Below are 14332 nucleotides of genomic sequence, written 5' to 3'. Positions count from 1 at the left end.
CCAAAATTATATTTAGGAGGAAATTGTGATTAAAAAGTCCAAAGAGAATAAGCTACAAATTACTAAGCTGAAATTTTCAAAGGTATGTCAAAGGCATTTTAATTCTTATCTACTTTTATTAACATTCTTTTATCTTATACCCTAGGAATATATCTTTGACCCTCAATTCTTGGAGAGTTGGAATGGCTGTATATATCTGTATCAATCCTGCAATCTCTAATAGCAAAGATGAAATTGTGTGGAGAGACTTATTTGAAACATTATCCTAGTTTGGAGTAAATTATCCTTATCTTCAGCACCTGGCCTCTCCATGGGTATGTATGAATGCACTGAAGAATTTGGTTGAATTCTGTTATAAATGCCATGTAAAGATGTTTTGATAAATTGCTCCCTTGCCATCAATAATTTGCCTTCAGTAATGTCTCCTTCACGAGGTTTTTGTGATAGTACTTTAACAAAAAATATAAGTAAATTACTGTAATAGTTGTTATAAATAATTAAAGATTGTTAGAGATGGGAGGGCCTTAAAGATAATCAAATATTATTCACCATAGTTTTACAGTAAGGAAATTGAAGCTAAAGAATTTTGCCATAGTCTATTAAGTAGCAGAATTTGGACTCGAACAAAACTTTTCCCTGATTTTTTTCAGTTCTATTTTATTTTTTCCCAATTATATGTAGAAACATTTTTAACATTCATTTTCTCACATTTTAAGTTCCAAATTCTTCCTTAAATTGATTAACAATTTGAGGTAGATTATACTTGTGCTATCATACAGTACATATTTCCATATTCATCATGTTGTGGAATAAGAAACATGTCTAAGAAAAAGAAAAACTCATAAAGAAAACAGAGTGCAAAATGGTATGCTTTGATTTGCATTCAGACACCATCAATTCTTTCTCTGGCAGTAGATAACATTTTTCATCATGTGTCCTTTGTAGTTGAATTATATAATCACATTGCTAATAATAACTGTCATTCACAGTTGATCTTTATACGATATGGTTATTACTGCATGCAGTGTTCTCCTTGTTCTGCTCACTTCACTTTGCATCAGTTCAGGTTTTTCTGAAATTGCTCTGTTTATCATTTCTTATAGCACAATAATATTCCACCAACAATCTTATACCACAACTTTGTTCAGTTGTTCCCCGATTGATGGACATTCCCTCAATTTAGAATTCTTTGCCACCACAAAAAGACCTGCTATAAATATTTTTGTACAAATAGGTATATGCGTCAGATGTTGTCAGATATCAAGTTTCTGTCATACTCTTCCTTGATTCAATCCATACATTTCATTATTGAAACTGCAGATGCCTCCTAGTGTGTTTTGATATGCCACAATTAAAATAGAATTATACTGGAAGCATTTTTAATATATGCTTTGACACCATCGATTTTTATCTTTTAATTCAAAAATCTCTTGTAGAACATAAGCTTCTTGAAGAAAGGAACCATTTCCCCACCCATTTTTCCATGCCCAGCATTTAGCATAGTATCTGGTACAGAATAAACACTAAATAAATGCTTGTTGACTTTTTGTTGCTTTGCAAGAGGATAAATATTATTTAAATGTGACAGAATAAAATTAATAAGGTAAAACAAATTTGAGACTATAAAGTAATTCATGTTTAATCCAAAGTAATCAGTATTGTAAGTGCTATTCTTTTTTTTATACTTAAGGCCTTCCATGTTTCTTAGTTATGTAGTAGTATTTCTGGCTTGTAAATATAACTCTTTTGTTAGAAGCGTCCTCCTGACACTAAATGTACATTTTGTAGGAATTATCACTTTCCTGCCTTGTCCAGAATTTAAACATCTGACATAATCTTAATTGTAGTGATAAACTTCTCTCACAGGAGCAGAGGTTCCCAAGATTTAAATCATAGCAGCTTTGTTTTCAAGGTAATGGAAACAGGGCTTTCATCTGCACTCATGTCAAGTTACAATACCCACCACTGAGCAATTTTTCTCCTAACAACCTGTATCGTATCATTGAATTGTAATATGGTCTTGGGTAGAATTATAAAGATGAATTTCTGGTTCTTTTCTCTGCACAGGTGATCCTAGCACCTTAGCCCTGAGTTTTGTTGTTCTTTTTCAGGGAACATTCCACTTTCTCTGCAGGCATCTCCAAACTGTCTCACCTTTAATTTCTTCCTTGTTACTGATCTCTTTATCTTCACTTCTTGCACCTCTCTTCATCAGATGGGTTATCAGAGCAGTTCTGGTCTTTTGCTCTGTCTCCAACAGATCACTACATTCCCTTTCCAAGGACAAAATTGCTAAACACCAACTGCTTTTAGAATAACACTTTGGCTATTTTTTATAGTCCAAAACACAACTTCTGGACCCAGGTGTCTCTGCTAATCCTATTGTTTTCTTTACATGCCTTTTCTTAAAGCCCCATGCCTTACTCATGACAGTTGGAGTCTGTTGGAATCATTTCCTCGTACCTTAAAAATATTTTTCTGTCTCTACCTCCAAGTAGGATTATGGTGGCTTACCAATGTTGACTACTCTTCCTGCATTAACATACCATTATTTCCCCCTCTATGCATCAGTACTTCCTGCTGGATGAAGGCTTTGGGAAATACTCTCTCCTTTTCATTTGCCATCAACCAGGACAGCTCACCTGGGTTTTTCTGATTACTCAGAGCCATTACCTGAAACATCTAGAAAGGAAGAGAGGGCAGAAATGTTTCCTAGTGCTAGGAGTCAGGATACACGGTATGAGGGTTTAGGAGGGGAACTGGATGGGGAATTAGTTCTGTTATAAAAAATAAAACTGTATTTTGCATTTAATGATTCTTTATCTTTGTACAATAGGTCTCTCATGTCTTTAATTCACAAACACTAAAAGGTAGATTTTCCCAATGTCTGTATTAATGTAGGAGTAGAGTAGGTTGTTCAAAAAAGGCTAGTATGTAGAGGGGGGATGATTTGATAATTTCTTGCTGTTCTTAATACAGGTACACCCTCTTCACAGATCTCTATTTCTTTTCAATTGGCTTTTCCTTTATGCTTGGAATTAATTTCCTTCCCTCATTCAGATGAGAAGGAAAATGTATCCCTAGTATCCCTAGTGTCCTTTAATCTTCCCTCATGATGATAGTGTTTTGTGCTATAAGGTTACTTGAATTCATTTTATATGTTTCATTTTATATCTTTATCTGTGTATGTGTGTATTGTTTTCCCTTGTAAGTTCCTTGAAGGCCAGATCTGTTTCACTTTTGTCTTTACAGTTGTTAATACAAACTGGCATATGTTGGCACTAACAAAATACTTGATTTTCTCAATATATCATTGAATGAGTTTATCATAAGTTGCTTAGGTAATGTCAATAGTCAGCAAATTGAGGAAGCAGCTAGGTGGATCAGTGGATAGAGAGTTGGGTTAGAATTGGGAAGTTCTGGGTTCAAATTTAGCCTCAGATACTTCCTATCACTTAACCTCATTGCCTAGATCTTACCACTCTTCTCCCTTGGAACAAATATATATAGAATTGATAAGATGGAAGGTAAGGGTTTCAAAAATAGTCAGCCAATTGAAAATAAAAGGAATTATTAATAACATAACTGTATAAGACTTTAAGGATTATGAAATATTTTTATAACAACTATATAAGGAAAGTCATGAAAGCATTATTATTTTATGCATGTGAAGGCAAGACTCATATTGCTTATGTAAATACCTTTAATGCTCTTTCAAAAAGTGAAAACTGATTTCCAACTCTCAATTAAATTACTATTCATATTATTTATTTTTTCTTTTCTTTAAATTTTATTTAATTGATTATTTAGAGTGTTTTTCCAGGATTACAAAAATCATGTTCTTTTCCTCCCTTTCTAGCCCCCTTCCCATGGCTAATGGATAATTCCACTGGGTTTTACATGTATCATTGGTCAAGACCTATGTCCATATTATTGATATTTGCACTATGGTGATCATTTAGGGTTTATAACCCCAGTCATATTTCCATGGACCTGTGTGATCAAGCAGTTATTTTTCTTTTGTGTTTCTACTCCCACAGGTCTTCCTCTGAATGTGGATAGTGTTCTTTCTCTTAAGTCCCTCAGCATTGTCCTGGATCATTGCATTACTGCTAGTAGAGAAGTTCATTACATTTGATTGTACCGCAGTGTATCTCTCTCTGTATACAATATTCTCCTGGTTCTGCTCCTTTCACTCTGCATCACTTCCTGGAGGTCAGTCCAGTTCACATGGAATTCTTCCAGTTCATTATACCTTTGAGCACATTAGTATTCCATCACCAACAGATACCACAATTTGTTCAGCCATTCTCCAATTGAAGGGCATCCCCTCATTTTCAATTTTTTTGCCACCACAAAGAGCACAGTGACGAATATTCTTGTACAAGTCTTTTCCCTGATTATCTCTTTGGGGTACAAACCCAGCAGTGCTATGGCTGGATCAAAGGGGAGGCAGTCTTTTATCGCCCTTTGGGCATAGTTCCAAATTGCCTTCCAGAATAGTTGGAACGATTTACAACTCTACCAGCAATGTATTAATGCCCCAATTTTGCCACATCCCTTCCAACACTTATTACTTTGATGTCATGTTAGCCAATCTGCTGGGCATGAGGTGGTACTTCAGAGTTGTTTTGATTTACATTTCTCTGATTAAAAGAGATTTAGGACATTTTTTCATGTGCTTATTAATAGTTTTGATTTTCTTATCTGAAAATTGCTTATTCATTTCCCTTTCCCATTTATCAATTAGGAATGGCTTGATTTTTTTTTGTACAATTGATTTAGCTCTTTATAAATGTGAGTAATTAGACCTTTGTCAGAGGTTTTTGTTATGGAGATTTTTCCCCAGTTTGTTGCTTCCCTTCTAATTTTAGTTGCATTTGGTTCTGTTTTTACAAAACCTTTTTAATTTAATGTAATCAAAATTATTTCTTTTACATCTTGTAATTTTTTCTAACTCTTGCTTGGTCTTAAAATATTTTCTTTCCCAAAGATCTGACAAGTATACTATTCTGTGTTCACCTAATTTACTTACAGTTTCCTCCTTTATCTTCAAGTCATTCACCCAATCTGAGTTTATCTTGATGTAGGGTGTAGGTTTTCCAATTTTCCCAGCAGCTTTTGTCAAATAGTGGATTTTTGTCCCAAAAGCTGGAATTTTGGGGTTTATTATAGACTGTCTTGCTGAGGTCATTTACCCCAAGTCTATTCTCTTAGCCAGTACCATATTGTTTTGATGACTACTGCTTTATAGTATAGTTTGAGGTCCAGTACTGCTAGGCCAATTTCCTTCAAATTTTTTTCAACATTTCCCTTGATATTCTTGATTTTTTGTTTTTCCAAATGAACTTTGTTGTAGTTTTTTCTAATTCAGGAAAAAAGTTTTTTGGTAGTTTTAATGAGTATGGCACTAAATAAGTAAATAAGTTTGGGTAGGATTGTCATTTTTATTATGTTAGCTTGTCTTACCTATGAGCAATTAATGTTTTTCCAGTTATTTAGAACTAATTTTAATTCTGTGGATAGTGTTTTGTAGTTGTGTTCAAATAGTTCCTGTGTTTGTCTTGGCAGATAGATTCCTAAGTATTTTATATTGCCATGGGTGATTTTAAATGGAATTTCTCTTTCTAATTCTTACTGCTGAGATATGTTGGAAATATATAGAAACGCTGATGATTTATATGGATTTATTTTGTAACCTGCATCTTTGCTAAAGTTGTTGATTATTTCCACTAGCTTTTTAATTGATTCTCTAGGATTCTTTAAGTAGACCATCATGTCATCTGTAAAGAGTGATAGCTTGGTCTCCTCATTACCATTTTAATACCTTCAATTTCTTTTTCTTCTCTAATTGCTACTGCTACAGTTTCTAGTATAATGTTAAATAATAGAGGTGATAATGGGCATCATTGTTTCATTCCTGATCTTATTGGGAATGCATCTAGTTTATCCCCATTGCTGATAATGTTGCCTGATGGTTTTAGATAAAGACTGTTTTTTTATTTTTTGGAAAAGATCCTTCTATTCCTATACTTTCTAGTGTTTTCAATAGGAATGAGTGTTGTATTTTGTCAAAGGCTTTTTCTGCGTCTATTGAGATAATCATGTGATTTTTGTTGGTTTGCTTGTTGATATGGTCAATTATGTGGATGGTTTTCCTAATATTGAACCACCCTTGCATTCCTGTGGAATTTCTCTTTTTAATTCTTGCTGCTGGGATGTGTGGGAAATATATAGAAATACTGATAATTTCTGTGCGTTCATTTTGTATCCTGCAACTTTTGATTATTTTCACTAGATTTTTAGTTGAATCCCTAGGATTCTTTAAGTAGACCATCATATCATCTGCAAAGAGTGATAGCTTGGTCTCCTCATTGGCTATTTTAATACCATCAATTTCTTTTTTTCTTTTCTAATTGCTACCGCTATGTTTTCTAGTACAATGTTAAATAATAGACGAGATAATGGGCATCCTTGTTTCACTCCTGATCTTATTGGGAAGGCTTCTAATTTATCCCCATTGCAGATGACACTTGCTGATGGTTTTAGATATATACTGTTTATTATTCTTAGGAAAGGCCCTTCTATTCCTATATTTTCTTTCTAGTGTTTTCAATGGGAATGAGTGTTGTATTTTGTCAAAGGCTTTTTTTTTTTGCATCTATTGAGATAATCATGTGGTTTTTGTTGGTTTGCTTGTTGATCTGATCAATTATGTGGATAGTTTTCCTAATATTAAACTATCCATGCATTCCTGGGATAAATCCCACCTGATCATAATGAATGACTCTCGTTATCACTTGCTGGAGTCTTTTTGCTAGTATTCTATTTAAAATTTTTGCATCTATGTTCGTTAAGGAAATTGATCTGTAGTTTACTTTCTCTCTTTTTTACCTGCGTGGCTTTGGAATCAGTACCATATTTGTGTCATAAAAGGAATTTGGTAGAACTCCTTCTTTGCCAATTATGTCAAATAGTTTGCATAGTATTGGGATTAGTTGTTCTTTGAATGCTTGATAGAATTCACTTGTGAATCCATCTGGTCCTGGGAATTATTTCTCAGGGGGTTCCTTAATGACTTGTTCAATTTCTTTTTCTCATATGGGATTATTTAAGTATTCTATATCTTCTGTTAATCTAGGCAATTTATATTTTTGTAAATATTCATCCATATCACCTAGATTGGCATATTTATTGCTATATAATTGGGCAAAATAGTTTTTAATGATTGCCTTAATTTCCTTTTCATCAGAGGTGATCTTTGATACTTTTAATTTGTTTTTCCTTTCCTTTTTTATTAGATTGACCAGTACATTGTCTATTTTATTTGTTTTTTCAAAATACTAGCTTCTAGCCTTAGTCTTATTTATTAATTCTATAGTTCTTTCACTTTCAATTTTATTAATTTCTCCTTTGATTTTTAGGATCTCTAGTTTAGTTTTCAAATGGAGAATATTTATTTGTTCCCTTTCAAGTTTTTTAATTTACATGCCCAATTTCTTTGACCTCTGCCCTCCCTAATTTGTTAATATAGGAACTTAGGGATATAAATTTCCCCCTGAATACTTCTTTGGGTACTTCTCATAGATTTTGAAAGGATTTGAAAGGATATCTCATCAATGTTATTTTCTTAAATGAAATTATTAATTGTTTCTATGATTTGTTCTTTAAAGAGTTTTGTAGAATAATATTCTTTAATTTCCAATTAATTTTTCATTTGGCTCTCCCTGTACCCTCACTATTATTTTTATTTCATTATCATCTGAAAAGGTTTCATTTATTATTTCTGCTTTTTTGCACTTGTTTATACATGTTTTTATACCCTAGTACTTGATCAGTCTTTGTGAATGTACCATGTGCTGCTGAAAAGGTATATTCCTAATTGTCCCTATTTATTTTTCTCCATTTATCTAATAACTCTAATTTTTCTAAGATTTCATTCACATCTCTTACCTTTCTTATTTATTTTTTTAAATTTGATTAATTTACATTCGATAGTGGTAAGTTCAGGTCTCCCACTAGTATAGTTTTACTATTTCCTCCTTTAACTCCACTAGTTTCTCCTTTAGAAATTTGGATGCTATACCATTTGGTGCATACATGTTGATTACTGATATTTCCTCATTGTCTATGCTGCCTTTTATCAGAATATAATTACTTTCCTTATCCCTTTTAATCAGATCTATTTTTACTTTGGCTTTGTCAGATATCATGATTGCAACTCCTGCCTTCTTTTTCTCAGTTGAGGCCCAATATATATTTCTCCAGCCTATGGTCCTTATTTTGTGAGTGTCTAATTGCCTATTATGTGTTTCTTATAGACAACATATGGTAGGATTTTGTTTACTAATGCACTCTGGTATTTTCTTTTGTTTTATGGATGAGTACATTCCATTCACATTCAGAGTCATGATAAGCACCTCTGTATTCTCCAACATTTTGATATCCTCTCCTAGTTCTGCCCTTTATTCTTTCACTATATCTTTTTAAACCAGTGGTTTGTTTTTAATCAATCGCCCTAATCCCCACTGTTATTATACTTCCCTTTTTGCCTCCGACCTTTTTGTTTCTTTCTTTTTTATTGTCTATTAAATTCCCTCCCACTTTCTTCCTTTTTTGTACTCGCCACTCTACTCCCCCCCTTAATTTTTCCTTTCTCAATATCCCTGTGGGGTAAGGTAGAATTCTATACCCCAATGGATCTAGATGCTCTTCCCTCTTGAAATCGATTTTTCTGATAGTAAGGTTTAAGTATTTCCTATTAGTACTCTCTTCTTCTCCTTCTTATAATAGTATTCTTCCACTTCCATTCCCATGTGCCTCTTTGTGTGATATAGATTGTCCTATTTATCTTATTCCCTCAAGTTTCTCTTGTTGCAATCTTCTCTTTCCCTCCCCCTTTTCTTTTTATTTTGCATATCATCTTAGACCACTTATTACCCCAACCTTTACCTATGAATGATTCTTCTAATTACTATAATAGTGTATAGAATTTTTGAGAATTACAAATAACATTTCCATATATTAATATAAACAATTTGATCTTATTGATGCTCTTAATGAAGAAAATTTAAATAAAAACATTTTCCCCCCTCCCTCTTTATTATTTACCTTTCCATGTTTCCCTTGATTTTTGTGTTTGGATATCATACTTTCCACTTAGTTATGGTATTTTCTTTACAAATACTTAGAAATCTTCTATTTTGTTGAATGCTCATACTTTCCCCTGGAAGTATATAGTCAGTTTTGATGGGTAGGTGATCCTTGATTGAAGACACAATTCTCTTGGCTTTCTGAATATCATATTCCAAGCCTTGTGGTCCTTTATTGTGGAAGCTGCCAGATCTTGTGTGATTCTGATTGGTGCTCCTTGATATCTGAATTGTCTCTTTTTGCCTTCTTGTAAAACTTTTTCCTTAGCTTGGAAGCTCTTAAACTTGGCAATTACATTCCTGAGGGTTATCTTTTGAGGATTTAGCATAGAGGGTGTTCTATGAACTCTTTCAATGTCTATTTTGTCCTCTTGTTCAAGAACATCAGGGCAGTTTTCTTGGATAATTTCTTGTAGTATGATGTTTAGGTTTCTGTTTATTTCTGGGTTTTTAGGTAGACCAATGATTCTCAAATTATCTCGTCGAGACTGGTTCTCATGATCTATCATTTTCTCAGTGAGATATTTCATGTTTCCTTCTATTTTTTCAATCTTTTGGTTTTGCTTTATTACTTCTTGCTGTTTTGCAAGATCAATTGGCTTCTAGTTGCCCAATTCTGGTCTTTAAATACTGGTTTTCCACTATAATCTTTTGATTTTCCTTTTCAGTTTAGTCTATCCTGCTTTTCATGACTTCCAGATGTTTAATTTTGGTCTCTAATTTATTTATCATTTCATTTCATTTCTGGGCTTCTTCCTCTAATTGGGAGTTCCTATCTTTTAAACTGTTATTTTCTTTTTGAACTATTTCCCATTTTCTTGCCAATATTCTTCCATCTTTTTCATAAGCTCTGATTTAAATTCTTCAAGAGCTTGTGGCCAATTTCCATTTTTTTAGAAGATTTGGATGTATTTATTTCTTTGTCCTCTTATGCTATTTCCTCTGTAGTCTGGATTTTTCCTCCATAAAAATTATCCAAGGGCCAAAGCCTTCTTCTTATTCTTCTTGGTGTTGGGAATTTGTTTTTCCTTGGCATTGTTTTCCATCACTGTGCATCGTTTTTCCTTCCCTTTTCAGTCAGAAGTCTGAGTGAGGAGAGCAGGCTCTCTGTGTAAGGAGCTAAGGAGCGAGGATTTTTCTGAGGTCACTTCACGAGACTCCGGAGCTTTTACTGTTTGCAGTCCTTTTCTCTGCTATCTCTATGCCCTATCTCTCTTCCATCTTTTTGGGTCTTGTTGCTCTCAGTGGTAGGTCTTTTTTGGACTTAGCTTCCAAGGACCTCTATAGAGGTGCCCCTCACTTGTTCACTGATTCCAGCATAGGTTGGCTCTGAGTCTAGCACACTGGCTTCATAGGTGGAGTGGGGTAGTGTAGATAAGCTTGTGTTTTGGTGGAAATTATTTCACCCCCTTATAGTGTGGAAATGCTCAAATCCCATGTACCTTCAATGTTGTGCCCTATTGTGCAGTCCCTTCATTCATATGAATTCCTTTTTTTTTGCCTTTTGAGGTAGTCTATATCAGTAGACACTGAGGAGAGGTAGATAACTAAACTGCAGCCATGTTTACCCAGAAGTCCTATTTATATTATTTAAAATATATTTTTAAAGTGAAGTCTTTTGTTCTTCACATCACCCTAATTTACCACAATATCCATCTCTTTTGCCCTCCCAGAGAGCTATCACGTATAACAGGTATTATTTTTGAAGACAATGAAAAATAAGAGCTTTTAATAAGAGTTAAACCCATCAATATATCACACTAGTATTATAAGATATGGAATGTACAACACTTGTGTAACCCCTCTTCTGCAATGGGATATGGTTAAGGTATTTTCTCATAGCTGTTCCTTAACGCAGTGGTTCTTTATAATTTTGAAACCATGATTTAAAATTTTTTCCAGAGATTCTTTACATTTACATTTTATAGTCATATTATATATATGCATATATATGTATGTATGTAGGTATTTGTGTGGGTGTGTGTATGAAATTTTCTTGGCTCTGCTTATTTTCCAGTGATTTAATTACCAAGTTTGATTACCTTTTGTCATCCCTAATCCTCCTGGAACTCTGCAGCATCTTTATGCTATTGACCATCTCTGGATATTCTTTCCCTCCCTGGGTTTTGTGATTATTTTCTATTAGTTGTCCTCATTCCTATATGGTTATTCCTTCATAGGCTTCTCAGCTATATAATAATCCATGTACCATAACCTAATTAGGGCAGGCTACAAAGGCTCTATCCAAGGTCACCTTTTCTCTATATAAACTTTGTATTTTGGTGACCTCATAAGCTCACATAGGTTTAATTTTCATATTTGTATTGATTCCTAGATCTGGGTATCTAGCCTAAATCTCCTCATCTATGGCCTCTTACTTGGCTCTGTTGTTATTTGAATTTTATATATCTTTATCATTTAAAGTTTTACATATTCAAATAAATATTATTGTTTTTTCATAAACCAAAATCTTCTGAAATTCCCTATTTCTGTGGAGGATACTACCATTCTTCTAGCTTTATAGTTTCATCCATCTTGAGAAAATATATTGTTTTGTTATTTATATTTCTATTCCCATCACTGGGCACAATGACTGAAACAAAGTAAGTGCTTTAGAAAGGCTTGTTTATTGATATTATATTTTATTTTTTATTATATTTATTATTTACCCCCATTTCTAATTAGTTGTTAAATGATACCATTTCTATTTCCATGTCTACTCCTCTCTGTTCCTTTTTTTCCACTCATAAAAGTCACCACAATGGTTCAGAAGTCACAACCTTTTACCTCTTAAATTGCTTACTTCATGTTTATTGGCCTCCCTGTCTCAAGTCTGTCCCCTTTCCAAGGCCTCTCTTACACAGTAACCAAAGTGATTTTCCTGATTCACAAATCTGGACAAGTTACTTTTCAACAAACCTCAGCAGCTCGCTGTTACTTCCAAGAACATATATAAATTCTTCTGATGGACCTTTAAATCCTTTTATCACCTGGCTCCATCCTAGCTTTCCAGCCTTGTTAAATAGTATTACTTTTCATCTACTCTGTAGTCAAACAATCTGTACTTTTTGTTGTTCCTATTATACAGTACTCGCTGTTCTCTGTCCCTTTATATTGGCTCTCTTCTGTGCCTAGAATGCCCTTCTTCCTTACATCTACCTTTCTGAATGCCTCGTTTCCCATAAGCCTTAGCTTAGGTATCATATTATACTTTCCTGACATTTCCCTTTCCTCCAACTTTGCCTTTTAGGGCCTTCTCTTCCCTTGACCTCTTTTAACATTTTATTGGAAATATTTCCATTGTAGATCTATTCATATTTATAGATAGATATCTAATATATATATATATATATGTTTGTCTATATATCTAAATGTATGTTTAGAAATGTATCTATCTGTATATACTTAGACATACTGAATATATTGATAGATAGAGAGAAAAAGACTAAGACTTAAATATATTGAATATACACACACACACACATATATGTACATATCATCTCTTGGCCAAATGAGAAGTTCCTCAAAGTCAAATATTGTTTTACTCTTGCCATTGAGTTCTCAGTACTTACCACAGGGCCTGGCACATATTAAGTACTTAATGAATTTTTGTTGATTAATCTCTCATAGTTACTCAGCTACTAAGTGACAGATCCAGTTAATTAATCCATTATTCAGAATGAATTTATAGAGGATTAAGTTTCCAAAACACAATATGAAAACATCAAAGAAAATAACAGTTTATGTGGAAAACAAACGGGCTTTGTAATGGACTTCTGTGAAAGCTCAATATATGTCAATATAAGTGTGACATAACAGCCACAAACACTAACATCATCTAAAGTTGTCATACTAGACATACAGTGCTCAGAATGAGGAAGGTGATTAGTATCACTATCTTCTTCCATCTCTAAGCCAAATCTGGAGCACTGTATTCAATTGGAGGCATTATTTTGGGGGGGGGCAGTGATAAACTAGAATATATTCCAAGGAAGGTGACTAGGATGGTGAGAAGATTGGAAGTTTTACCATATGAGAATTAACCAAAAACCAATGAACTAGGTATGTGTGCCTGCAGAAGACTTAAGGGATACATGAATGGATTGTCAAATATTTGAAGGGTTTTCTTGTTATGTAATTGAAGGGCTGTCATGTGGAAGAAGGATTAGGCTTGTTCTTCTTCTGCCCTAGAGCAAAGCCAGGAGCTGGATTTGAAAGCTGCAGGGACCCAGTTTTAGTTCAGCAGAAAGAAAAAATACTTTTACAATTAGAAGTGTCCAGTATTAGAATGCACTGCCTCTGGAGAAATTAGTGTGTTATTTTTTCCCACAATTAGATGTAAAATCAGTTTTTTGGCATTCATTCTCTAACATTTTGAGTTCCTTATTTGCACTCTCCCTCCCTTTCCTCCTGCTTCCCTGAGATGGTAAGCAATTTTATTTGGTTATACATGTGTTATCATACAAATTATATTCCCATATTCATTATTTTGTGGGAGAAGACACATTAAAAAAGTGAAAAAAAAGGGAACACTTCAATCTGCATTCAGACTCTCATCAGTTCTTTTTCAGAAGCTAGATAGCATTCTTCCTCACGAGTCCTTTGAGGTTATCTTCAATCATTAATTTGCCAAAAATAGCTAAATCATTAACAGTTGTTCACTGTACAGCTGTAACATATTGCTGTTACTATATATAACATTTTTCTGGTTCTGCTCACTTAACTCTGTTTCAGTTCATGTAGGTCTTTCTAGGTTTTTCTGAAATCTTCCTGCTCATCATTTCTTATAGCACAATAATAGTATTCCATCATGATCATATACCACAACTTGTTCAGCCTAGTGTAAGTTTTTAGGCAGAAATTGAAGTTTTAAAGATGCTTTAGAGGGTATTTGTGTGCATTCTGTACATTTTCGTTGGCAGTCTCCTATACCTGGAATGCTCTTTTCACTCCCACCTCTTGACTTCAAATGTCAGGAAAGATTCAGTATTTTTCAAGACGTCCTTCATAGTTCTTAATCCAAGTGCCTTGCCTCAGAGATTTCTCAGTATCTCTTGTTAGAAAATAGTTGTCTTTCCCATTAAAATGTAAGCTCCTCAATGGCAGTGACTATTTTTGCTCATTTTTGTATAACCAATTCTTTATATGGTATCTGGCACATATTAAGTACTGTACTTAAT

At 33.7% G+C, this 14332-nt stretch overlaps 1 protein-coding gene across 4 annotated transcripts in view; it reads left to right on the top strand.

Moving 5' to 3' along the window:
- Positions 1–14332, top strand: part of NLGN4X (neuroligin 4 X-linked) — a 456535-nt gene that overhangs the window by 47649 nt on the left and 394554 nt on the right. For all 4 annotated transcript variants that reach the window (XM_007500719.3, XM_007500713.3, XM_056806796.1 and 1 more), the window contains exon 2: positions 146–314. The gene's annotated coding sequence lies outside the window, so the exon portion shown is untranslated. The remainder of the gene's footprint in view (positions 1–145; positions 315–14332) is intronic.

Source organism: Monodelphis domestica, chromosome 8, assembly GCF_027887165.1.
Source record: "Monodelphis domestica isolate mMonDom1 chromosome 8, mMonDom1.pri, whole genome shotgun sequence".
Classification (NCBI taxonomy): domain Eukaryota; kingdom Metazoa; phylum Chordata; class Mammalia; order Didelphimorphia; family Didelphidae; genus Monodelphis; species Monodelphis domestica.
The sequence above is the reverse complement of the archived record's forward strand: the minus strand, read 5'-3'. Positions and strand labels throughout refer to the sequence as shown.